The sequence below is a fragment of the Salvia miltiorrhiza genome, chromosome 8 (genome assembly GCF_028751815.1).
Source record: "Salvia miltiorrhiza cultivar Shanhuang (shh) chromosome 8, IMPLAD_Smil_shh, whole genome shotgun sequence".
NCBI classification, from domain to species: Eukaryota; Viridiplantae; Streptophyta; class Magnoliopsida; order Lamiales; family Lamiaceae; genus Salvia; species Salvia miltiorrhiza.
The window spans coordinates 18,197,597-18,223,328 of NC_080394.1; the positions used below are offsets into that span (position 1 = coordinate 18,197,597).

The window sequence follows — 25,732 nt, forward strand, 5'->3', positions numbered from 1 at the left end:
CGATTGAAAAGTTAAATTTAATGTTTTTTTTAATAACTGGCGTGTGCGTTGCACGTGCCTTAAAGTTTTGCATCGAGTCGGGCTCTCTTCATCGTGCCGCCCATTGAGCCAAGGGGCCTGCCAAAGATCGGCTCGAGCCCCTCTGCAAGTGTCAACCTTTGGCCCTTTAATTAGTATATTAATTAATAGAAAAAGTCATTTTTTATGATTTTGTTCCTTATCGAAGTAAGGTTTGTTGTTAGGTCTATATATAAATATATATATGTCCATTTTGATTGGATTCATTCTTTCTCTATATATAGTAAATATAAATTTTTTAATATATATAAATATATATAGGAAGAAGTTTAAATATTTTTTTTTTATCTTACATGAGAGTGTTAGAATCTTTGCATAGAATATATAAAGTATTTGTACAGAACATATAAAGTAAATGCATTTAACATATAATGTAATTCATCTATAATAACATTATAGTTACGTTTAGTGTAGAATCATAGTGCATCTATTTTATACGTTTTATGTAAGTAGTTTATCTATTTTATGCATTGCAATTATTCTTATGTTCTCATGATTAAAGGTTTTTATTTTAACCTCGCCCTGTATATAATTAAGATAAATATATAAACCTAACCTAGAAGACGCTATTGAGGAAAACAGCTGGGATTGAGACTTAGGAAACATTTTGATGGACCCTTATGAAGAATGTTGCACATGCACGACATATCTGTGACTTATCAAGGACGATAATAAAATATTTTAAAACTTTTATAATTATTTAGGCCCTGTGACTGATCAAAGACGATAATAAAATATTTTAAAACTTTTATAATTATTTAGGCCCCATCAAATAGATATATAATCAAATTTGTGTGCCCATGTATATGTGTTTTTAAATCAGCTCATGAGTCATGACTCCCTTCACTGAAAATCAATTAATTCTGAGCTCCCTAAATCACACAACCGCACGCTTTGTCATCTCATGTGCAATTTTTAAATAATGATGAGGTGTTCAAGTTCTATTTTAAGAACTCCCATTCTCATCTTAATATGATGCTGGAATTTTAGGAGTGAGTATTCACATTTCGGATCCAATTTGTATCTAATCTTATTCGAATTTTTGAATTTCCAAATTTTAGAGAATATGAAATTCAATTCAAACCATATTATTCAATTCGAAATGTAAAAAAAAATCCAAAATTTTGAAAATCCGAAAATTCAAAATCTATAATACTCCCTCCCTCCGTCCGTAAGAGTGTATCACATTTTCCATTTTCATCTGTCTCATAAGTGTGTATCACATTCATTTGGGGACATGGCCCCACTTTTTCTTTTTAACTACCTCCACTTATTTCTACATAACCTCATAATCAATTCAACCACAACCACTCATTTTCACTCAACACATTATTTACCAACCTTTTTTTAAAACTCACATCATTCCATATGTGATACACTCTTACGGAACGAAAGGAGTATATAAAAAGAAATCTTTCAATTCAAAATTGAGTGAAAATTTTATGATCATAATAAAATTGAAGGATTATTTGTAAATTGTGCTCTTTTTCCTTTTATTTTCTTTTTCTTTATTTTTTTATTTTTGATTTTATTTATTTTCTAAAATTGTAAAATTTTACTAATTATAAAATATTTTATATACAAACCACATTTAAAAGTCATGACATGAGCTTTAATTTAATACTACATTTTATGTAAATAATGGATTTCAAATGTAAAGGTTTATTTATTTAAAACTTGAAAACTTAATACAATTCTCTCTCCTCTCTAATTTATTGAATAAATCTATGTTTTCAATTCTTTTTTATTTGTCATTTGAGAACTAAGCGTTAATGTATCGCGGCGACGTAATTCTTCTCAACTTTTTAGTCATATATAAATTACATATATATACGTAGGGATGGGCTAGAATAAAAACACATTTTTTTGTATAAACTATAAACGAATTAAAATGTATGAATTCTATGTAGAACACGTATGAATTGGTTGTGTAACTGTATGAATTGCGAAAAATAAATTTTTCGCTACCTTTGAGATTGAAACTCAGGACCTGAATTCATCCAACAAGGTGATGAATCAACCGTAGATTTTGATGATCTAAGGGCTGAAAATTGTTCCTATTTTATACAAAAAAATATGTTTTTATTCTAGCTCTCCCCTATGTATATATATGTAATTTATATATGACTAACAAGTTGAGAAGAATTACGTCGCCGCGATACATTAACGCTTAGTTCTCAAATGACAAATAAAAAAGAATTGAAAACATAGATTTATTCAATAAATTAGAGAGGAGAGAGAATTTTATTAAGTTTTCAAGTTTTAAATAAATAAACCTTTACATTTGAAATCCATTATTTACATAAAATGTATTAAATTAAAGATATATATATATATATATATATATATATATATATATATATATATATTCAGTCGGTTTAGTTTTTGAACGACCAAATTCAAAAAAAATCGAACCGATTGAAAGAATAAAAAAAATTCTAAAAAATCAGCCGAATTGACCGAACCATAAAAAAACTGACCGAAAATCGATAGATTCAACCAATTTTCGATCGATTCGATTTCTGCATACCCCTACTCCCATGAGTTCGGCTCACCATGGAAAACCACCCAATTAATATTGATTTGCCTATATATTAAAGGAATGCATTTACTTACAATGTAAACATAATTTATCTCAAATCTCACATGTTGCAATTATAGTTTTTTTTGTATTTTTTTATTTTCAGTTTATATTTTTGTTCTATTTTTTTAATTATCGGTTTACATTTTTTTATATCAATTTTTTCACCCTTCTCAGTTAATTCAAAACTATCATGTGTATACAAAAAAGTATGATTTATAATATAGGAGTATAAGTTATTTTTGTACAAAATATCATTTGATTTTATAAAAATATCTCTTAAAACATATACTATCATTTACATATATTAAAGTGTTAATAGGCAAAAATGCCCTATTTCTTATGTTGTATATGAAAAATGCCATACTTTATAAACTTAAGTATTTTATGCCCAAATTATGTGAAGTACCTATTTTACCCTTTGATGTTGATGGTTTGCTTGGTTTTTTGTGAAAGTCTTACACATTTGATCGATTTGACAGCTATCAGTCATAAAAGTCAACAATTTGACAGCTATCAGTCAAGAGTACATATGACCGGTGAGTGGCTAGATCATGTGGCCGGCCGGGCCGGACACATGATTTGGGTCAAATCGGTCAAATGTGTAAGACTTGCATAAAAAACCAAGCAAACTCATTAACATCAAAGGGTATTTAAAGAATAGGGCATAGAATGCTTATATTAATAAAAGATGACATTTTCACATACTCCCTTCGTCCACCAATTAAAGGCCTATATGAAAAAACACGGGTTTTAAGAAAAAAAAAATGTATTTTTATTAGTTGAGTGGAGAAAGGGTCTCACTTTTTAAGAAAAAAGTGTATTTTTATTAGTTGAGTGGAGAAAGGGTCCCACTTTTTTGTAAAGAATCTTTGACTTTTTTGATTAAATAATGAATAAAAACTTATCAAAAATAGGTAGGCCTTGTTTTTGTGGACGGACCAAAAAGGCAAGTAGGCCTTGAATTGGTGGACGGAGGGAGTATAACTTAAGGAATAGGGTATTTTAAATTTTCACTCTATATTAAAAGTATCATTTTATATTATTAAAAGTGTCATTTGTAATGGATTATTTGCGAATTACATCGGCTCATTCGAAAGTATCATTTGTATGATTAAAAGTATCATTTTCTTTTATTAAAAGTGTCATTTGTAATACACTACCATTTATTTTTATATAAAGTATCATTTGATTTTATAAAAATATCATTTACGAAGTAACATTATGTATCATAAAAGTATCATTTTCTGTTATTAAAAGTGTCATTTGTGAAATATCATGTATTGTTTCATTTAAAAATATTATTTGCATACATTAAAAGTATCATTTGCGCGCATTAAATGAGCAAAAGTGAGCAAGACTTGTCAAGAACATTTCTTTACACACTCGACTGTAACAGTATCACGAAATCAAGAGAGGGATAAATATCCATGTCTGTGTATATCTGGATGTGATATAATCCTAATATCATATATGACATATCCATCAACTTCAAATTGTTAGGGGAAAAGTCATTACATGAACTCAATTTTAGTTGAAGACATAATATACCTTAGCACAAACCGAATCTTCTAAGCCATTTCTTTTATGGACCACTTGTACGTGTTCAACATACTCACATGCCATTCTTTAATGACTACTATTATCAATAGTGATATTGACTTGCCAAATAATCATATCTTAATTATTAATTCTTACATGTTCAAACTAAAAACTAGTAATAACTCATTATTCCTAACTAATAATGCACAATCAACTTTAATAGATATTACTAATAAAAAAAATTAGGAGTGAAAACATTAAATATTGGAAATTGTTGAAAAGCAAAATGAAAATGTATAATTGATGCATCAAAAGTGAAGAAAGAGAATCTCACAACTAACTCGAGCTAGGAATTCTTTGAACTTAATTAATTTCTCCTAGCCCGAATGGAAATTCTATAACTGCGCTCGAATTTGGTTTGTCGCATGACTCTTAACTAACTCAGAACTTCACTAAAAAAGTTTGAGTAAAAATTTAAATTGCCCACTTCCTTATCTTTTTTTGTAAAAATGTCCTCTCTTATTATACAAATCATTCTATGCCCTATTCTTTAAATACCCTTTGATTTGATGGGTTTGCTTGGTTTTCTGTGAAAGTCTTATATATTTGACCGATTTGACAGCTATCAATCATAAAAGTCAACGATTTGACAGCTAACAGTCAAGAATACATATGAACAATGGACAGCTAGATCATGTGTCCGCCCGGGCGGACACATAATTTCACTTTTTAGTTTGTTTAATACGTTGATTATAGTATAATTCAAGATCGAAAAAGCTTTAAGCTTAACTTGTTTATTGAAATAATCGAATTGAATAGACGAGTTTTTGTGGACCCCGAAATTCAAATAGCTTACAGATGCATCGACTCATAATTTATAATTGGCCCTAGCTATTTAAAGTAAGCATGGGAGTTAATTCAATGCCCACAAAATATTTCATATAATACTAAAAGTGATCAAATCTTTGATGATTCCTTCGAATTTCATCATTATACTTTTTGTGTCATATCCCTTTGCTGTAAGTAGTATGTTTGGAATAAATACATTCGGAATGTAGAAAATTTTGAGTTTTTGGGAAAAGAAACCGGATAAATTGGAGTAGGGTTGCTTTCATTAATTATCTGCTTTTAGATAATTAAGAAAATGCAAATGGTTTAACCAAGCCTTTTTGGTTCGATTTTCTCTCTTTCTGGTGATTATCCACTTCTCTCAACGCTTCTCTTTCTGAAAAGCTTTATCCACTTGAAACTTCCAACCTTTCTTTTTCCCTCATATTACATCCATCAAGCATGTGGAAAGTGATTTGTTCTATGTTTTTTTTTCCTTTTCCTTTTCCTTTGTCATTGTAACTTTGATTCTTCTTTATATCTTGTATATGATTTGTTTGCTAAGTAATACTCCATTCGTCCTTATATTTATGCATACTTTCTATTTTTGATATGTATATGTACCTCAAATTTATGCATATTTTATTTTTGGACACTACACCATACATAAGTTTCACAATTTTATCGTTGTAATAACATACAATATTTATCCACAATTTACTCAACAATACCCTTAATGTGGGACCATGTCTCCACAATCAATACTTCAAACAATTTTTTATTATAACCCGTGTCGAAGTCAACTATGCATATTTATGAGAGACGGAAGGAATATGAGATAAGACATGATTTGTTTGACTTGTTTTTTTTTTTTTTTTTTTTTTTGCATATAAGATATCAAAGTTTATTTGGTAGAATATATTAGAATATTTGTAATTATGTTATGTATTATGTATCTCATTCGAGAGGTGGTACATTATTCATATAATTAAATTTGTATAATACACATCAGTATTATATTTTTGAATCAATAACAAAATTTTAAGATGTTTTAGATATATGGTCCATTAAATGAGTATTCATATATATATTTTTTTTGATATGTCCATCAAATAAGTACTAATTTCTTTTTTTGGTAAATATACCTCACACAATCCACTCACAATAAAAGTGAGATCCTTATTCCACTCACATACTTAATCAATTTCTTACAATCCATGTGCCACCCTCAAATAGATACTCATTTGATGGATAGAGCACTACAAAAAAATGCGTAATTACCGGCGAAAATTACCGGCGGCGATTTTGCCGTCGGTAATTAACGGCGGCACGGCGGCGGCATTCCAGACGACCCGAGCTTTCGAAATTACCGGCCATTTACCGACGGCAAACTCGCCGCCGTTAACTAGCGACGGCGCCGCCGCCGATAAGTTTCGAATATATAATAAAACATTAAATTAACACAATTACCGACGGCGTTTATGCCGTCGCTAGCTAGCGGCGGCAATTGCCGTCGGTAATGGCCAATATTAGGGCACGCGTAACCTCCTTTTTTCACTTTTGCGCAGAACAGATCCCCCCACCCCCCCGCCGCTTCGCCCCTGCTGCTGCTGCCTGTTGCTTCCACCAGCCGACCACCGCCGCCGACCGCCGCCGTGCCCAGCCGCCCAGGTAACTCTCTTTCTCTCTCTCTCTCTCTCTCTCTCTCTATATATATATATATATATATATATATATATATATATATAATTTTTAAATTTTGACTTATATTATTAATTTATTTTAGTTCGACGATTTCGTTTCGCCGCTTTCTTCACGACACCCGCCGGAAACCACCACCGTACGCTCTCTTGTTTAATTATTTATTTAATTATTTATGTATTTATATGTTAATTAAATAGATTTATTTGTTATATATAGTTAATAATTAATTTATAATTGGCTTTGTTTATAAATAAATTATATGAAGCATGAATAATTTTAAATTATATCAATTGAAGCATGATTAATTTTAAATTATATTAATCAATTAGTATATGTTGTTAGTTTAATTTTAAATTATATTAATTTTAATCAATTTAGTTTAAGTTGTTTGTTAGAATAATTTATATATGTTGGATAATATTGTGGGATAGATTTAATCAATTTCTTAAGGATCTTCTCCCTTTGGGATAGAAATTGATTATTTCTTAAGGATCTTCTCCCAACAAATGATTGTTTTTAATTTAATTACCATGATTTTTATTGCTTTTATTTGTATTGTATTATTGCTTCGACATTGGGGGGCCGGGTAGACCTAGTATAGGCTTAGTAAATTAGGACCACTATGGTCACTATAGTTGCTGGTAGAGTCGAGCACTTGATAGTTAGGATAGTGGGGTTATGCTGTCGAAATTTTGTTAGATTTCAAGTAATTTATTATATTTTATTTGTTTTTTTCAATTAGAATTTGCAAGAATGAGTGATAATCGTACGTGGATGTACGCGAGATACAATGATCGTACTGCATTTGAAACGGGGCTTGAGTTTTTCCTTGAGTGGGCGTTCAATCAAACGGCGTACACAGATGGACAAGGTAACATTAGGTGCCCGTGTAAGAAGTGCAAGAATCAAGCGTATTTAGATGTACCTACGGTCAGAAAACATGTTAGTAGGCGTGGATTTGCCCTGAATTACAAAGTTTGGGTTTGTCACGGGGAAGCACCGCTGTATATGCCGAGAGAACATGCTATAATGAATGAGGATGATGGATTATACAATAACTACGAAAGGATGGTGCATGACCATGCTGGACCTAGTAATTATCAAGATCCTCCAAATCTGGAGCAGCCGCCCAATAATGACGCTCAACAGATTTATAACATGTTGGATGCAGCGGATACTCCATTGTACGCAGGATGTGACACGTACACACAATTAAGCTGGATGACTCAATTCATGAGCATAAAGACTGAAAGCCACATGTCAGAGAGGACTTACAATCAGATGTCTTCGATGATGAAAGCTGCTTTACCAGAGGGTAACAACTGTCCAGAAGACTTCTATAGTACGAAAAGAAATCTACGTGGTTTGGGTTTGCCAGTAGAGAAGATCGATTGCTGTGTTAATAACTGCATGTTGTATTGGGGGAAACTAGTGAGCTACATAGTTGTATGTTCTGTGACCAATCACGATATAAGGACAGCTTGCGTGCATCTGGGAGTCGCAGAAAGAAACAAGTGCCCGCCAAACAGATGCACTATTTTCCCTTGACGCCCCGATTGCAGAAATTGTTTGCATCTCCTGCAACTGCTGAACATATGCGGTGGCATGCGACCTCCACAGACGATGGGATAATGCGCCACCCGGCCGACTCTCCGGCATGGAAACATTTGAATTCAGTCTTTCCTGGATTCGCCGAGGAGATCAGAAATGTGAGATTGGGCCTCTCTACAGATGGTTTTGCCCCATTTGCACAATCAGGGCGTCAATATTCTTCTTGGCCAGTTATTGTCACGCCGTATAACCTGCCTCCGTGGTTGTGCATGAAAGAACAATTCATGTTTCTCACAGTCCTCGTGCCTGGCCCATCAAACCCAAAGATGAAGTTGGACGTATTTTTACAGCCATTGATACACGAGTTAAAATCTCTGTGGGAGGTTGGTGTGAACACTTACGACATATCGTTGAAGCAAAATTTCCAGATGCGAGCAGCTGTGATATGGACTATCAGTGATTTTCCAGCGTACGCTATGTTGTCTGGGTGGGGTACAGCTGGGAAATTGGCATGTCCACATTGCATGGAGAATACAGAAGCATTCACTTTGCCGATGAGTGGAAAACAATCGTGGTTTGATAATCATCGGAAGTTCTTACCTCCTAACCATGTGTTTGGGAGAAACAAAACTTCATTCTTGAGGAATAAGACATGCAATGTTGGTCCACCAGAACAAAGATCAGGAATACAAATCTTGAATCAAATCGAGGGGTTAGGCTTCGTGAAGGTTACCGAAGACTTCGATGGCAGGAACGCTCAACTCGCCAAATATCAAGATGTAGGGTGGAAAAAGAAAAACATATTTTGGGATCTACCCTATTGGAGACATCTTTTGATTCGACATAATCTGGATGTCATGCACATTGAGAAAAATGTGTTTGATAACGTGTTTAATACTGTCCTGAATGTGAAGGGGAAGACAAAAGATACAGAAAAATCTAGAGAAGAATTGAACACCTTCTGCAAGTGGAAAGAGTTGAAGAAAGTGGATGGAATCCGAGGGTATCCGAAAGCATGTTATACGCTTGACAGGGAAGAGAAGAAGATCTTACTTCAATGGATCAAGAGTCTTAAGTTTCCCGATGGGTACGTGTCAAATATTAGTAGATGCGTTGACATGAACGCCCTGAAGATGCACAACATGAAAAGTCACGACTGTCACGTGTTCATGCAAATCCTTCTGCCTGTTGCATTTAAAGAACTTCTTCCTAAGAATGTTTGGGAGGCAATTACAGAGTTAAGTTTCTTCTTCAGAGAATTAACATCCCGCAACGTGGCCATATATGACATGAGAATACTGAGTGAGAAGATAGCTGTTACTCTTTGCAAACTTGAGCGTATCTTCCCTCCTAGTTTATTTGATTCAATGGAGCACCTACCAGTTCATTTGGCAGATGAGGCACGATTGGCTGGTCCAGTGCAATATCGGTGGATGTATCCTTTTGAAAGATATTTGAGGACATTAAAAAATCATATAAAAAACAAAGCCAAGGTTGAGGGGTCTATCGCCAATGCATACTTACTTGCAGAAATGTCAACCTTCTCTTCGTTTTACTTTGAAGATCAAATATCTACAAAGTGGACAACTTTGCCTCGCAATATTGAGATGCCCGTTGCTGAAAATGATGATGCTCTTTGTCTCGCCATATTCAAACCTAATGGGCGTTCACTTGGCCGAGGGACGAAGAGATACATGGATGAGCGCGAATGGCTTGCTGCACACATGTATATTTTGAGCAATTGTGCAGAGGTTGCAGAGACATATAGCAAGTGAGTATTCTCGTTCAATTTACGTATAAGAAGTGTTCATCATATATAGGTGTTAACATATTTATTTGATTCTTTGTATCCAAGGATCTTCGAGGAGGAAAAACGATATGCAAATCCTTACATGACTGATGCAGAGTTTGAAGTCGCATTTCACAACGAGTTTATTGTGTGGTTTAGCCATTACGTAAGAGACGATAAATTTATGTTAAATATACATTTACTTACTCTAAAATTGGCTAGCAAACTTAAATGATATTTGTGTGAAACAGGTTGTTCGTCCTTGTAACGACGAGTTGAACCCTTATATTAGGTCGCTTGCAGCTGGACCATTAAGGGAGATTGAAACATACTCCGGCTATTTCGTGAATGGCTACAGGTTTCACACAACTGATCATGATAGAGAGAGTGCGACTGTGAACAGTGGCGTTTGCATAAAAGGCTCGGTCTATGGTAGTGATAGAGATGTGCTAGACTTTTATGGGAGTCTGCAAGAGTTTGTTCAACTGTGAATGGTTTGACTTGTCGGCTCAGGGAACTTCTATTGATACAGACTTCAAGTTAGTTTCACTGAACCACACACGAAGATATAAGAAGTATGATCCCTTTGTTTTGGCGAGTCAAGTAGTTCAAGTGTTTTACTGTCTCTATCCCAGTACGAACCAATCAAAGAAAAATTGGTGGTCAGCATGCAAAGTCAACGCAAGATCAAAGGTTGAAGTGTCTACTGCAGCATCTACATCAACATTAGATCAACCATTTCAAGAAGAAGTGGTTACTATTATGCCTACTCACACAAGTGTAGGCATTGAACAACCACTTCTCCTTCATCCCCTCGGTGGAGTCGTTGAGATTGAAGATGACGATGAAGCAGAAGATGATGATCCCCCGTTGACATCTAACGATAGTGATGATGATAGTAGTGATGCTTATGAATAAATGTAAATGCACATTTTGGTTGAATTTGATTGCAAATTTGTTATGTTTGTTAGTTACTGTTAATGTTATGTTTCGCTATATATTTGTTAATTTAATTGTATGCAACAGGCATCATGCCTACCTCTCGAGGTTTCTTGGGATTTGGGAGGCGATCTGGCGTTAATGCGCCAGAAGCTACAGCAGATACATCTGATGGGTCTGGGACGCATATTTCTGGGACTCCCGAGACTCCCCAGGCTTCTAGTAGTTCACGGGCTAGAAGGCCTAGGGGCCCTACAGCTGCCACTATTAGAGAGAGAGGTTAAGGCACCTGATGGGAGGACGGTATTTCAGAGGCATCCTACGACTGGGTAAGTATTTTAGTTTAAATTATTGTTTCCCGTACACCATGATTAAGTGATAAAATAATTTGTACACAGTGTTTTGTTGGAGCCCACTGGCCTGTCCAAAGCTTGCACGCGCACATTTAAGATGTTTGATAACCCAGACGGGTACACATGGAAGTTGACGCCCCCGGCGATGAAGGATAAATTTTTTGATGAATTACAGGTACAATTAAATTTATAATACATATAAATATATCATATTAAATTGTTAAAATGTTTGATATTAAATTAATTCTCTTTCTTTCAACAGAAAGAGTTTATGTGGCAGCCCGATGATGAGCGTGACGTGAGGAAAATGTGGGAGACAAACGCCCGCAAAAGGTACTCCGACATGATGAGCGACTACAAGGCAGATCTCAAGCAGTGTATCCGCCAAGGGAGAGAGATGTCTAGGCCCGTCTGGATGACTCCCGATTTTTGGACTGGACTCCGGGATTACTGGCATCAGCCCGAGGTTGAGGTTGTTTCAAATCGAGCACGTGCCAACCGGATGTCCGAGCCCGATGGGGAGGGTACAGGGATCAGTAGGCACGTGGGCGGGTCCCAGTCGACTCGTATCCTGCAGCAGTATATGGTATGTAATTAACAAATAATTAAGTATATAAATTATATTAATATCTTGACTAATATAAATTATTTATCTTATATAAATGCATCTACAGGGCTTGGAGCCTGATTTTTCCCAGGATTCACCGAACTATGCCACCTTCCTCCGCCTCCACATGTACCCCGACGGAAGTTTTACGTCTCCGAGATATGCAAGAATTGACGTAAGTGTTTAAGTTTATTCAAATATCTAGTGAATGTATTTATTTTCTAATAATTATGCATTGTTATGTATGAATTAGGCGGAGGTTCATCAACCGGCCGCTGCCACAGGACGACAGGACCGGCTAGACGAGGTGTATTTGGAGGTGGTGCATCCGGATAGGTCACGGATCTACGGCGTCGGGAGTGCCGGGCAGAGTCAGGCTAGTAGGGGGTCTATCCGCAGCACGGGCAGTTCTGCGGTGTCTCAGCAGCTTTATGAGACACGGATCTCCACGCTGGAGGAGCGATTGGCGACAGAGCAAGCACAACGCCAACAGATGGAGGACCGCATGGCGGCAGAGCAAGCACAACGCCAACAGATGGTGGACCGCATGGCGGCAGAGCAAGCAGCACGCCAACAGATGCAGGACCGCATGGCTCAATTGGAGGCGTTTATGAGGATGTATAATGCTCAGCCACCTCCAGGGCCTGATGCCGATGATGATGATGATGATGCTTAGAATTATTAAAACTATATATTTATGTTTTCAAACAAAATTACATTTGCACTTTCTTTTCAAATTTATGTTTTATTGAACTATATATTTCAAGTGCTTTAATTATTAAAACTATATATGTTTTATATATTTATGGCAATGATGATGATGATTGCATTTAACATAAACAAATAAATTCAAATCACATTATAATAACCAAATTAAAACACTTTTGGTATATTAATGTTAAAAAAATAATAATAATAATAATTAATTAATTAATTAATTAATTATTAAATATTAATTAAATTCAAATCACATTATAATAACCAAATTAAAACACTTTTGGTGTATTAATGTTAAAAAAAAATAATAATTAATTAATTAATTAATTAATTATTAAATATTAATTAATTATTTTACCGACGATAAAAATAAGGACCGAAATGAACTCGATCACTAATTAACAACATATTTCAGGTATTATCTCCACATATTCAAAGATTATAATTATATGAGTGAGTATATAGCATTTAAATGAATTAATAGATGTAGATATATAGGGGGCTTAGTCCACTGGCCACCGGGTCCTCACTTAAGTGAAGTGACCCGGGTTCGATCCCTCTTGGGAGCGAATTGGAGATTGGAGATATAAGGTGAATTTTGGTGAATGGAGAGATAAGGTGGTTCTTGGAGTGGATAAGGAACTAATTACTAACATCTAACATGACTTTGCCCGATCAAAAAAAAAAAAAAAAAAATAGATGTAGATATATCAATAATACGAGTGTTCTGTACTGGTGATCACTCGAAAAGAATTTTAAAGTTAAGCGTGTTTGACACAGAGCACAAGCAAGATGGGTGACCCACTGGGAAGTCGGGTCGCCGACTGGGAAGTTCGTCTAAAGTATGCAATACCGTATAAATACGGAAATAAATTGTGGATATACAATATACAATAAAATAAATAAATAAATAAATAAAATAAAATAAAATAAAATAAAAAAATAAAATTAAAAACGTTACCGTGGGCAACACGCCGTCGGTAGTTACCGACGGCTTTTGCCCTCGATAAATACCCGGCCATCCTCCGGCAAAGACCCACCGGACGGCGGTAGCCTGTTACCGACGGCGTTTTGCCGCCGCTAGTTAGCGGCGGTAATCGCCGTCGCTAGTTTTCCGGCAGGGTCTGCCGGACTCCGGTGGCTCTCTACCGACGGCAAAATCGCCCTCGGTAACTAGCGGCGATGGCTGCCGCCGCTAATTCTCCGGCTAGGCTCCGCCGTTTAACGGCGACAATTCCGGCGGCATCGCCGCCGTTAACTGCCGACGGCGGATGTTCGCCGCCGTTATTTTCGTTGCCGACGAACCGTTTAGCGGCGGGAGCTTGCCGCCGTTATCGCCGCCGGTAACACTATTTACCGGCGGCCGTCTTTTGTTACCGACGGCATTTCACCGTCGGTAATCAACGATTTTTTTGTAGTGGAGGGAGTAGATCATTATTACTTGTAACAAACAAGCTCAATATATGAGCAGGTTCTTCCGTTGGAATCCCATTATTATATTTAAGAAAAATGAAATGAAAGGTTTTATACCTATTGGAATTTATTTGTCCGTAAAATGAAGATGTTTTCTTGTAGTAGTGTATGTATGTAAGATTTTAATGAGGTTCGAATTTTAATATACTTCTCGAGCTAATTGTTAAAACATGACCGTAATTTTCAGTGTTTTTAGAAAAAAAGATTATATTACTTTCAGTGTTTTTAGAAAAAAGGATTATATGTTACAGAATTTGAAAATGAGGACTATAGCTTCCATCATGGCCCGAAATAGGAGAGTAAATGTAAATCCTGAGGTCTTTCTATAATTGCTGACTTTGATAGCGATTGAGCTTTGACTAAAGGAAAAGCAGAAGCGCGGATCTCGGTTGTTCTTAACAGCAATGGCTATTCATTTAAGATTTTCAATACCCATGTTTCCCGAAGTGACACTTTGTTGCGATGGGACGGATGCGACTTCCCTCAGTTATGGTCGAAGCCAAAACTCAGTAGCTCGTAGCTCAGTACAAGACAAGAGTCATGTCTTATCTCAAAAATTCCGTCGGTAATCGACCAGTTTGTCGTTCGGGCCTATCTCAACAAGCAACGGACGAGCGCACTCGCGCGAAAGCCGTATAGCGTTAGTGCATCCGTTTTCTTGCTTCCCTCTCTTAACATCTGATCTTTCCAATCCTGTCACTAAAACAAGAATATTGCAACCCCCTTTGTGAGGAGGCACCTCTTCTCCCAAATCTTCTACTTTTTATTTTTATTTTATTTTCTTTTAGAAACAAAAGGTGGAACAACCAAATAGATAAATTAGGTGAATTACTTTTCACATGCATTTCTCATCGAAGAAATAGAGGAAAAGAATCAAGAAAGTACTTGGTCGAGTTGGCTTAAGCCCGAATCCATCCTTACGGATGAAGGGTGGGAGGTGACAACGTACACGCTTTCATAGGGCCTTTTCATCAGGATTTTTTAGACCTAAATCAAGCTTGTCCGAAAGAAAAAATCATCTTTTCCAAAAATAAAGGTTGTAGGATCGGACAAATGGGCGAAATCTTAGCAAAGCTCACGGGAGCTCACTTCCTCAATGAGTCTATCCTGCTTCAGCCCCTGCCCGTCACAATGGTGTAGGGCGTAAGAGGTCCCCTTGGCCAACTCAAAAGGGCTGAAGTTCGGTGCAAAATCTCTCTCTTGCCTTGTTGATTTGGAATCTTTCCATCTTCAAGGGTTCTCTTTGACGTAAACTCGAAAGTACGAGTGCTTTCCCTCTTCCCCCGAAGATAGAAAATAGCCCCGATCACCGATTTTTGTGATCGATTGAATTGGCCTCATGTGACCTTAACCTTAGGTTCCTTTGATTAATTTATTTGTAAACCCTCCATCACAACCCGAAATAGGAGTGTAAATATAAAAAATGGAAGTTATAGTCCTCATTTTGATGTCTTAAATAGGAGTGTAAATATAAAAGATGGAAGGTATAGTCCTCTATTTCAAATTTTGTAACATATAGTCCTTATTTTAAAATTTTGAAATATATGATTCTCTTTTTAAAAAACACTTAAAATTACGATCCTATTTTAACAATTAGCTCTATACTTCTCTATGTTTTGAAAGGTTTTGCAGGTTCGTTTTCCTTTTTCTCATTTTTGTAAAATTATATTTCAGTGGTATGTATGTAGGTTCCTCATATTTGCAGATCTATAAGAAATTTGGATTTAATTAATTAGTTCTTTGTTTCCTTTCGAAAGTGCACGTAAGTGCAATCATTGTTCCAACATATATATATATATATATATAGGGGGCCGCTCCAATGAGACCCCCTAATTTTAGTGAGATCTAGGGCACGATCTGGTGTGTTTATTTTATCAATCCTATGGCTGATATTGTATCTGGAGGGTGATTTTTTTTCACAGGGTTCGAATCCTGGAGGGAGCAGAATATTTTAAATTTTGTTATTCATCAGTATATACTGCATTGTTCATTAATATATACGGCCCTGTTCATCAGTATATATGTCTTATTCATTACGAATTTTTTAAATTTTATTTTTCATCTGTATATACATCTTGTTCATTAGATATACGTTTTGTTCATTAGTATTATATGTCTTATTCATTGTACTCATGTTACACGAAAAATAGGGGGTCTCACTGGAGCGTGCCCCTATATATATATATATGAATCATGTAACCAAATATATATGGAGATTCAATAAATAAGACATTATATAGTGTTAATCAAAAATGATATTTAAAAAATTAATAAATTTTTTATTTCCTTCAGAATTCAAAATCATGTAAAAAAATTTCCCCTCCAGATAAATATCAACCATCGAATACATTAAATCAACACCTATAAATCAATTTAAGATCTCATCATATATGATGGATCTCAGTGAAACCATTCCATATATATATATATATATATATATATATATATATATAGGGGTGGGCTACCGTGATAATACATCTTAAAATAAGAAATAAGAGCAATTTTCAATGTGTGAATTTTATGTAGAATACGTATGAATTCATCCGACAGGGTTACGAATCAACCGTAGATTTTGATGATCTAAGGGATGAAAATTGTTTATATTTTATATTTTAAAAAGTGTTTTATTTTAGCCCTCCTATATATATATATATATATATATATATGTATGTATGTATGTATATGGTTAGTATCTAGTGTAAATTTTATCTAATTGTGAAACTTAGGAACCAATCTAGTCCATTAACTACTCGAGATCTAAGGGTGGATATTTGATTTTTAATTTAATTAGATTTAGAATAAAAATGAACAAAAAATCGAATTATAATATTGAGGGGCATTTTGGTGAATAGAATTTGATTTTTTTTTAACAGATACACCAAATCCCTTAATTACCATGAATGAATTTAATTACTCCAATTCTTTTCACCTACCAACCATTTCTATCACACTCATCGATCATCTTTCTCATTTTGAATTTTAGAAGCTTCGAAATCCGGCGTCTTCAACAGGTTTGTTTTTTTGTTTTATTTTTTTCCTTGGGTTGCTTTGTTCATCATTTTCGTGTTTATTATCGGTCATATTCTCTGTTACTATACAGCCTTCCATCTCCGGTGCCGACTGTTCGTCTCCAAATCTGTGAACAGTCTATTCATCTCCGGCGCCGACAAATGTGACATATCTCATGTTGAACAAGAGTGACATGAACATTGAACATGAACAATGAACAATGAACAAATCATATGTTGTATATCTTGATGTTGAACAATGGCCTTAATGAGAAGAAAATATCTGAACATTGAACACGAAATAATGAACAAGTATATTGTTTCTAAAAAAAATGTTATGGTAAAAAAAAAATACACGAACTTTAGTGAAAATAGTAATTTTCACCTTATTTTTCAATTAAGCCAAAAAATACATGAACTTATATTTTAGTTGCAAGTTTTACCTAGTCTAACTTTCCACGAAATTAGAGCTTAGTCTGATCCAAAAAACTCAATTTTTACTTCAATATTTTATGTTTTTATCATTTTTTTTATTATATTTTGCATATAATATGAAGATTCGTTTATAGTTTGAATTAAAAATCAATTTTTTTTGGATCAGATTAAGTTCTAATTTCGTTAGAAGTCAAATTCAGGTAAAAGTTACAATTAAAATATAAATTGATGTATTTTTTGACTTGACTAAAAGTTTATGTAAAAATTACAATTTTCACCGGAATTCGCTATTGTTTTTTTCGTAATTCCTAAAAAAGAGAGAATAATTACAAACAATTGGTGGATATTGAAGCTTCCCCGCACCTTCTAAATACACCACTGTTGATGCATATAGATATTAATATACAGATGGAAAAGATATGGTATTAGTCATATTTCAGTTATGTCACCCCTAAAACCTACAAAACTAGCTAGATACAAGATGAGAAAGCTGTGGTTGAAAATTTGACTTGATGATTGTCATCAAGGATATTCCTTTGACAATCAAATAGTAACTCAATTTTTCTTTTTTGGGGAAAGAAGAGTATTATTGCATATTAAGATAAATAATATCCGTAATTAATCGACTTTCAAATCATTACATTATTCGCTCAAGTAATTGGACAAAATTCTTAGGTTCCATACCACTAGTTTAATTTTCAGCACGGTCAAATTGGGATTCCGTATCATAGTAACATTTTGATGTTGGAGAGAGGTCTTCATGTAATGGGATGTGCTAGCAATATTATTGAGGAGATGTGGTAGCAATATTAAACAAGAGAAAAAAAATCTTTTTATTTTAGAATAATCTAATATACTCTGTAGTTCATGTAATAGTAGTATTTACTTTGACATATTAATTTATTGCGTATTAAATTAATTTGGAATTTTTTCTCCATTTTTTACATCAGTTAGAGGAAATAATTGGAAGGATAAAACAGACAAAAGAAACCAAACTACAAAAACTCGCAGCAGAAAAATTCTTTGTTTGAACATCGTAACTACTGTGCATGATTTTCATTGCTGCGACGATATTTATATTCCTTGATATGTTTTCAAAAAGTGAAACACGTAGCCAAACAGCCCCTAAAAATTAAACAAACCCTTCAGCATTAATTGCACCAGCCAAACACTGTCTTAGAATTCGCGTAATTTTCTGTAACATCGTAGAAGGTGTCACGCTGAATTTCGGCCTTTTAAACTTATTAACATAATTATAAAGTAAAATATTTGTTTCTAATAAAATTCAAACGGCAGACCTCGAGCAAATAAAGGAAGGATTAAATGCATTTAATATCGCATATTTTGATTGAAATCTACATTTAGCACGAACTTAAAAGATTTTAATTTATATGGATAATTTTATTACATGTTTAATTTTAGCGTTGATTTTTGACATTACTTATCGGCACAAGCTTCGATCCTATAAGTCATTGACGTGATTTACCAGCACAAGTTTTAGTATTTTTCGGTCGGCGAGCAGAACGTTGCATTTCGTTACAAACTTTCTCTCTCGTCGCTCTCTTTCTCTCTGTCAATCTTGCACTTCTGTTGCCTGGACCCTCACCTCCTCCACTGTGCCGCCTCCACCTTCGCGTCACCTCTTCCACCGCGCCGCCTTCACCTTTCTGTAGCGCCTGCACCTTAGCGTCGCCTCCTTTACCGCGCCGCCTCCACCTTCGCGTCACCTCCTCCACTGCGCACCTTCACCCAAAAATTCGTAGCTTCTCTCCCCAGAAAAATCCACCGGCAGCCGCCACCCACCAACTCTCCCCAGCGCCCCTGCCGCCTCAACGGCTCCCCCCTCCTCGAATTTTTCCAGTACTCTTCTTTTTTTTCGATTTTTGGCGATGGCGGCGGAGGTGAAGAAGGCGCCAGTGATAGAAGGATTTCTCAGCACGCTTCTTTTCTTCTTTCATGCTTTAGATCTAAAGACTACGGTTGTAGATCTTGGTAGACCTACTTTCACAAATCAAGACCTATAATTTCTAGATCTATTACTATGGCTTTAGATTTGCCGCCTCTGAACAACCGCAGGAGAACCCACGGCTATCGCCGCCACACTCTCGTTTCGTCTCTCTATTCGCCAACCAAATCAACAAAAATCGGTGTTAAAATTGAACACGGAGTAAAGTTATACATTTAAATTGAACATAGAGTAAAGTTACACATTTAAATGGTACTTTTTTAATTTACAAATTATGACGTGTCATTTAGAAGACACGTCATTGCCACGTGGTTCTGAAATTTTTGCCGAAAAACAAATTGGTGCTAAAATTGAATACGGAGTAAAGTTACCCATATAAATTGAAACTTTTTAAGTTCGTGCTAAATTTGAATTTCGATCAAAGTTGGTGATATTACATGCATTTAACCCATAAAAAAAATAAGAATTCAGATTTTTTTTTTACCTTCAGAGAAAAGAAAGTTATCCTCATACATAATTGACCTTTCAATTTTTTTGATAAATTTTCTTAGAACATGTATGTCGGTAAAAACATAATACTAATAGGGACCAAAATTGCATTCCACCCCATGTAGACATTGATATTGTATTGTACGTGCAATGTGATAAAAATGTGGCATTGTTAATTATGACAAAGTATATGTTTGTAGTCTTTTCATTATGTACTTACATTTATTAATTTCAATCAAATACAACAACCCATGGTACTTGTATGATTTTTCGAAACTCGATCGTCTCTTTTTAGTTTTTTTTTTTTTTGAATGTTCGATCGTCTCTTTTTTAAAGCACTTTAATTTTTATTTCAAAATAAATATAAAATATTGTATTTTGAAGTGCAGATTTTGTTCTTTCCCTTTTATTAATTTCATCCTTCAAAAAGTAAGGATATAGGTATTTTGTTCTTTTAATTCCAGGAGGATCGAGATAGCATACAACTAGCCTTATATATATACAGAGAAAAATGTAAATAATGTAGTATAATGTTTTATATATACATTAATATATATGGATATGAGTAATAACAGAAATTTTTTAAACTGTTTCTTAATTTTATGATTATATATATATATATATACTCTCTCCGTCCACGATATTTTTTCCATTTTTACTATTTTGATACGTCCATGATATAATTTTCACTTCTATTTATAGCAGTAGAGTCTACATAACACTTTATTTCCCTCCACATTTATAGTGTGACTCAAACTTCACTTACATCAATATCCACTATTATCAACTACTATCCGTTATTTTCTTAAAATTCGTGCCGTCCATAATGTGAAAATGATATCGTGAACGAAATGAGTATATAATTATTGCGTTTATTTTTTATTTTATTTTTATGATAATGCTTCATATGAAACTCTAGACCATGCAATTACCAATGGTTCCTGGTTAAGTCAAGGAGAACTTTTTTTATTTGATCATCTCCCATATATATGTGTACGTATATGAATAAAGAATGAATCATGTAGTATTCAAATTCTAGGTAGTATATAATACTCAATCTCATCCGTTTGTTTTGTTTATCAAATGACTAAAATTTGAAACAACATACTCGCACGACCATTTTGAAGAAGGAAATACAATATTTGGCCACTAATTGAAAAAACACAAAATCTGGTTATTTTTTACGTTTTAGGACTGTTTTGCCCTTAATTAGGGCGGCCCAGATTTGGGTAGGATTCGGGTTTGCGCGGGTTAGGCACACATGACACTATATATTAGTGTCATTGGTGTCATATACTAAGTGTTGCACGAATGGTACTGATGGTCATATTAGTGTCATTAGTATCACACGAATGGTACTTATGGCTATATTAGAGCATATACATGTGTGCTGATATTATTTAGATGAGTACAGTTATATGACCATTTTGAATACTTCCCCGAAGGGTTTTGATTATCATTTAGGGTTTAGATTCCTCATTTAGGGTTTAGATTATCCATTTAGGGTTTAGATACACCGTGCTGCACGAATGGTACTTATGGCCATATTAGTGTCATATACTCTCTTATGTAGTGTTGCACGAATGATACTTATGGCCATATTAGTGTCATTAGTGTCATATACTTAGTTTTTTTTTTCGGTTGGCACATATGGAACTAATAGTGCCATATGTGCCTAACCTGCGCGCAAACTCGAATTCGACTCGAATTCGGTCCGCCCCAATTAAGGGAAAAACAGTCTTTACGCGTAATAAATTGTCAGATTTTGTGTTTTTTCAATTAGTGGCCAAATATTGTGTTTCTTTCTTCAAAATGGCTATTTCAAAAGTGCTCTCTTAAGATTTTCTGCATCTTTTTAAGTTTTAAACATAGTTTTAGTGGTAAGAATGTATAAATGTATATTTAACTATTAATGTTAAATAAAAAATGCATTCTGTTAAATACAAAAACACATAATGTTGAACAAAAAATGCATAAAGTAAATTAAAAAAATTACAATTTCTAAAACTGAGCTTATCCTATTTTAACGAAATTTTATCACGTAGTCATAATATAGCCATATTTTTTAACATGTAAAATGCATAATGTTAAACTGAAAATTAAATAACGTTGAACACAAAAGTGCATAAAAGTAAATTTAAATAAACAAATATCACTACAAGAAAAACGCTAATAGACAACGGACGAAAACCATTGTCTATTATAAAAGCGCATGTTGTAAATGAAGGTATTGTCTATTGATGGGCGGTGATAGACAACGGTTTCGTGTCCGTTGTCTATTCTCAAATAGACAACGGTTTTTGAACCGTTGTCTATTCTCTGACAGACAACGTCCATAGACTCGTTGTCTATATGCAAATAGACAACGGACACGTGTTCGTTGTCTATTCTCTAATAGACAACGGTCCAGAGACATGTTGCCTATTTCTTATGTCACAATTTTTGTTTTGCAATTATATTTAAAATTTTCTATTTTTCGATCTATATTTCATTAAATCTAAAAATATAATATAAAAAGTCAAAATACATAAATTAATAATAATAATTCATACATTAGAATGAAACATCATCATCCTACATCCATTGGTATCAAACATCATCATCCTACATTACATTAGAATCAAACATCATCATCCTATTACATTGAAACATTGTTCATCGTCCTACATTAACATTTGAATCAAACATCCACATCCTCAAACCCCTTTATACCTGCAAGCATTCTTGCAGTTTCTCCTGAATATACAACAAGCACTGAACAGAGCTCCTTCAAATCTTGGGGCTGAATGATGTCACCTAACAAAGAGCTTTAATAAATGAGAGAAAGGAGTGTAACCTGTAAGTAAACTTGGACGGAATTAGGACAGACGAATTACTGGGGCCAGTACAAAAAACTGAAGGCAATAAGGAGGAAGGCACATAAGCTTTAATTTGATTCACCTGTCATTAGCAATTCAAAAACACAGAATGAAGTGTTTTAAGTAAACAAGATATTATTGAATCAGGAAGCAAATAAGTCTCGTCACTCTCCACCTATATTTAGATGTTGAAATAAATAATTTCAACTAGTTGATGTTCATACTTTTGGCAAACAATATACCTAATAGGATCCAGTAAGGAACTCGTTGAGTTATTATGCCAAATCCAGAAATTATTTATTTACAGCACACTTGATTTATTTGAAGTGATATTTGGAGCACGCAAAAGGATGGAAGTGTATCACTTATAACAGAAAAGTCTAATAACTTATGAATTAAGATCAATTAAAGCAAGACTCTTAAAAGAGTGTCAAACCCTGAATCAAGTTCCTATGCATTATGAAATATATACCAATTAACATAAGTTGCAGACCAATAAACAAATTATAATAAACAATATTTACTATTATATAATTGATTAATTTAATTGATCTTCAATTAAACAAACGGTTCAAAGGTCGAATTAAACAAGCAGCCAATACTTAAAACTAGTCACAATTTAAAAGAGTTCTCCTAGTTAGCATTTAAGAAATATAAAGTGACAAAACACCAATTTATGAAGCACCAAGCAACAGATTTGAACAAGGAGAAGATTTGAACAAGAGACGACAAGGTTTAGAACGCTTGTGGAAACGCGCTTGTTCATCGAAATTGAATCAAATACTCAAGATTGATAACCCTAAAACTACTTTAATTTACTGGAGTGTTTATTCTGAAAAAAGTTGCATGTTACTTCACAGAGAACAACAAAATCAAGTAGTATGCAATGTCGCCTTCAACTTGTAATCACAAACAACATCATTAATTAAGGTTTGAGAATATTGAATCTGCAAAACGATTATTATAATTGAGTTCTAGTCCATAAAAGTATGTAAGAGCCACAACCCTAAACTATGATCTGGCCTTGCAACTCATCAAGCGAAAATGCTATTTGTCTTTGGCATATATATAGAACAACAAGATTAGTACTGTTGCATCTAGAATTAGTAATGTCAACAAATTATTCAGCTTAGACGGGCAAACCAAGAATAATTAGACAAAATATTGCTCTTCTATTTGAACCAAACAAAAATTACTAAAGCACACAATCCAAATATCCAAACAACTTCAATTCTAAAGCAAGTTCCTATATTCATGAGTAGAATACAGGGAAACGAATCAATCATCACAGAACTTGAGAATTACAGTCTTATATCAACAAAACACACAAAGAGTAGCTCTGCTAGTTACCTTGAGAATACATAGAAAATGTGAAACACTCTGCTTGATTAACCGTTGCTTGAATTAAAGATCACATTTTACTAAAATCCAAAGCAATTAATTAACCTGCAAATATTTATCAAGCAACTGAAACATCAAAGATGCAATCAAATTCAACCCATTGTCAACTGCACTAGCAAATGATCAATGGAGAAAAAGAAAATCTAACCTTGAATTCAGCTTCAGCAGCATCGAGGCGGCGCTACCGCTGAGTCACTTTTGTTGCTTCCCACTGCCGAGCAGCTTCCTGCTTGACCTTTCTCTCTCTATCTAGCTTGAGCTTTGCCCTCTGTTTCCTCTCCATCTGCTCCTTCTCCAGCTTTTCTCTTGCTCTTCTCAATTCAAAATCCATTACACAAATTAGGAAAATGAACAAAAAACCCCTATATTTTCAAACAAAAAATCGATCAATCTCGACTACAATCAAACCGAAAAACAAAGAAAAGAAATTCAATACCTAGTTTTGATTTCGCTTGGTGAGAGGCGTGAGTTCTAACTCATCCACCACCGAACTTACACAAAAAGCTCCGATTTGGTCTGGTCTTGAAGGAATCAAGTTCTGACCGACAACTCAGGCTTGGACATAGGCGGCCGAGGGCGGAAATCGGCGATATGGCAAGGAAATAGGTAGCCGAGGGTGGGAATCCCCGACGAAAGAAGCGGCGGGAATAGATCCGGTGAGTGGTGAGGGCTTCCGCCACTCACTGGACAGCGGGGGTAGCGCGGGCGATGAAGGATGGGGCTTGACGACGGTGAATGGCGTGGGACGATGGTCGCTGGGGCTTGGACGCCGGTGGGTGTCGTGGGAAAGGTGGCTGGGATTCCAGAATTGTGCTTGTGCGTGCGAAAAAGAGAGAGAACGGGAATTAGGGCACACACAACTTTTCTCTCTCTTAAAATAACCTCATTGTCTAAATGATTATAGACAACGGTTTGGTGAACTTCATTGTCTATTGGGGCGGTCATAGACAACAGTCCAAAAACCGTTGTCTATTACATAATAGACAACGAGTTTTTGGACCGTTGTCTATGACCGTCCCAAATAGACAATGGATTTCGCTAAACCGTTGTCTAATATGGTAATAGACAACGGTTTTCTAGAACGTTGTCTATGAGCGCCACAAATAGACAATGGATTTCGTTAAACCGTTGTCTAAAATCATATTAGACAATGGGTTTTAAAGCATGTTGTCTATATTTTGTTGTCTATCAGCTGAATTCTTGTAGTGTATCCGGCCATACATATGGCCGATCCGGTTCCGACCGGTCTGATTGGGTTTCTTCTTTTGTTCCTTTTTTCATCCCGGCCCTTTCCAGCGCATACAACAAAGTATCAATTTTATTTATTAAAAGTGTCGTTTGTATGCATTAAAAATATTATTTGTAATGTATTTTTTTGGGCAAATAGCGTCAAAATCCCCATACTTTCCCCGT

The 25,732-nt window shown here is 34.8% G+C and overlaps 1 long non-coding RNA gene across 1 annotated transcript; it reads right to left on the reverse strand.

Annotated features, from left to right (window-relative positions):
• Nucleotides 1-22,899: 22,899 nt before the first annotated feature.
• On the reverse strand, nt 22,900-25,025 carry LOC131001719 (uncharacterized). Its single transcript, XR_009093998.1, has 3 exons — nt 24,756-25,025; nt 24,269-24,630; nt 22,900-23,000 (listed from the first exon to the last, which is right to left on the reverse strand). It is a non-coding gene; the product is annotated as an uncharacterized LOC131001719 (long non-coding RNA).
• Nucleotides 25,026-25,732: the final 707 nt, after the last annotated feature.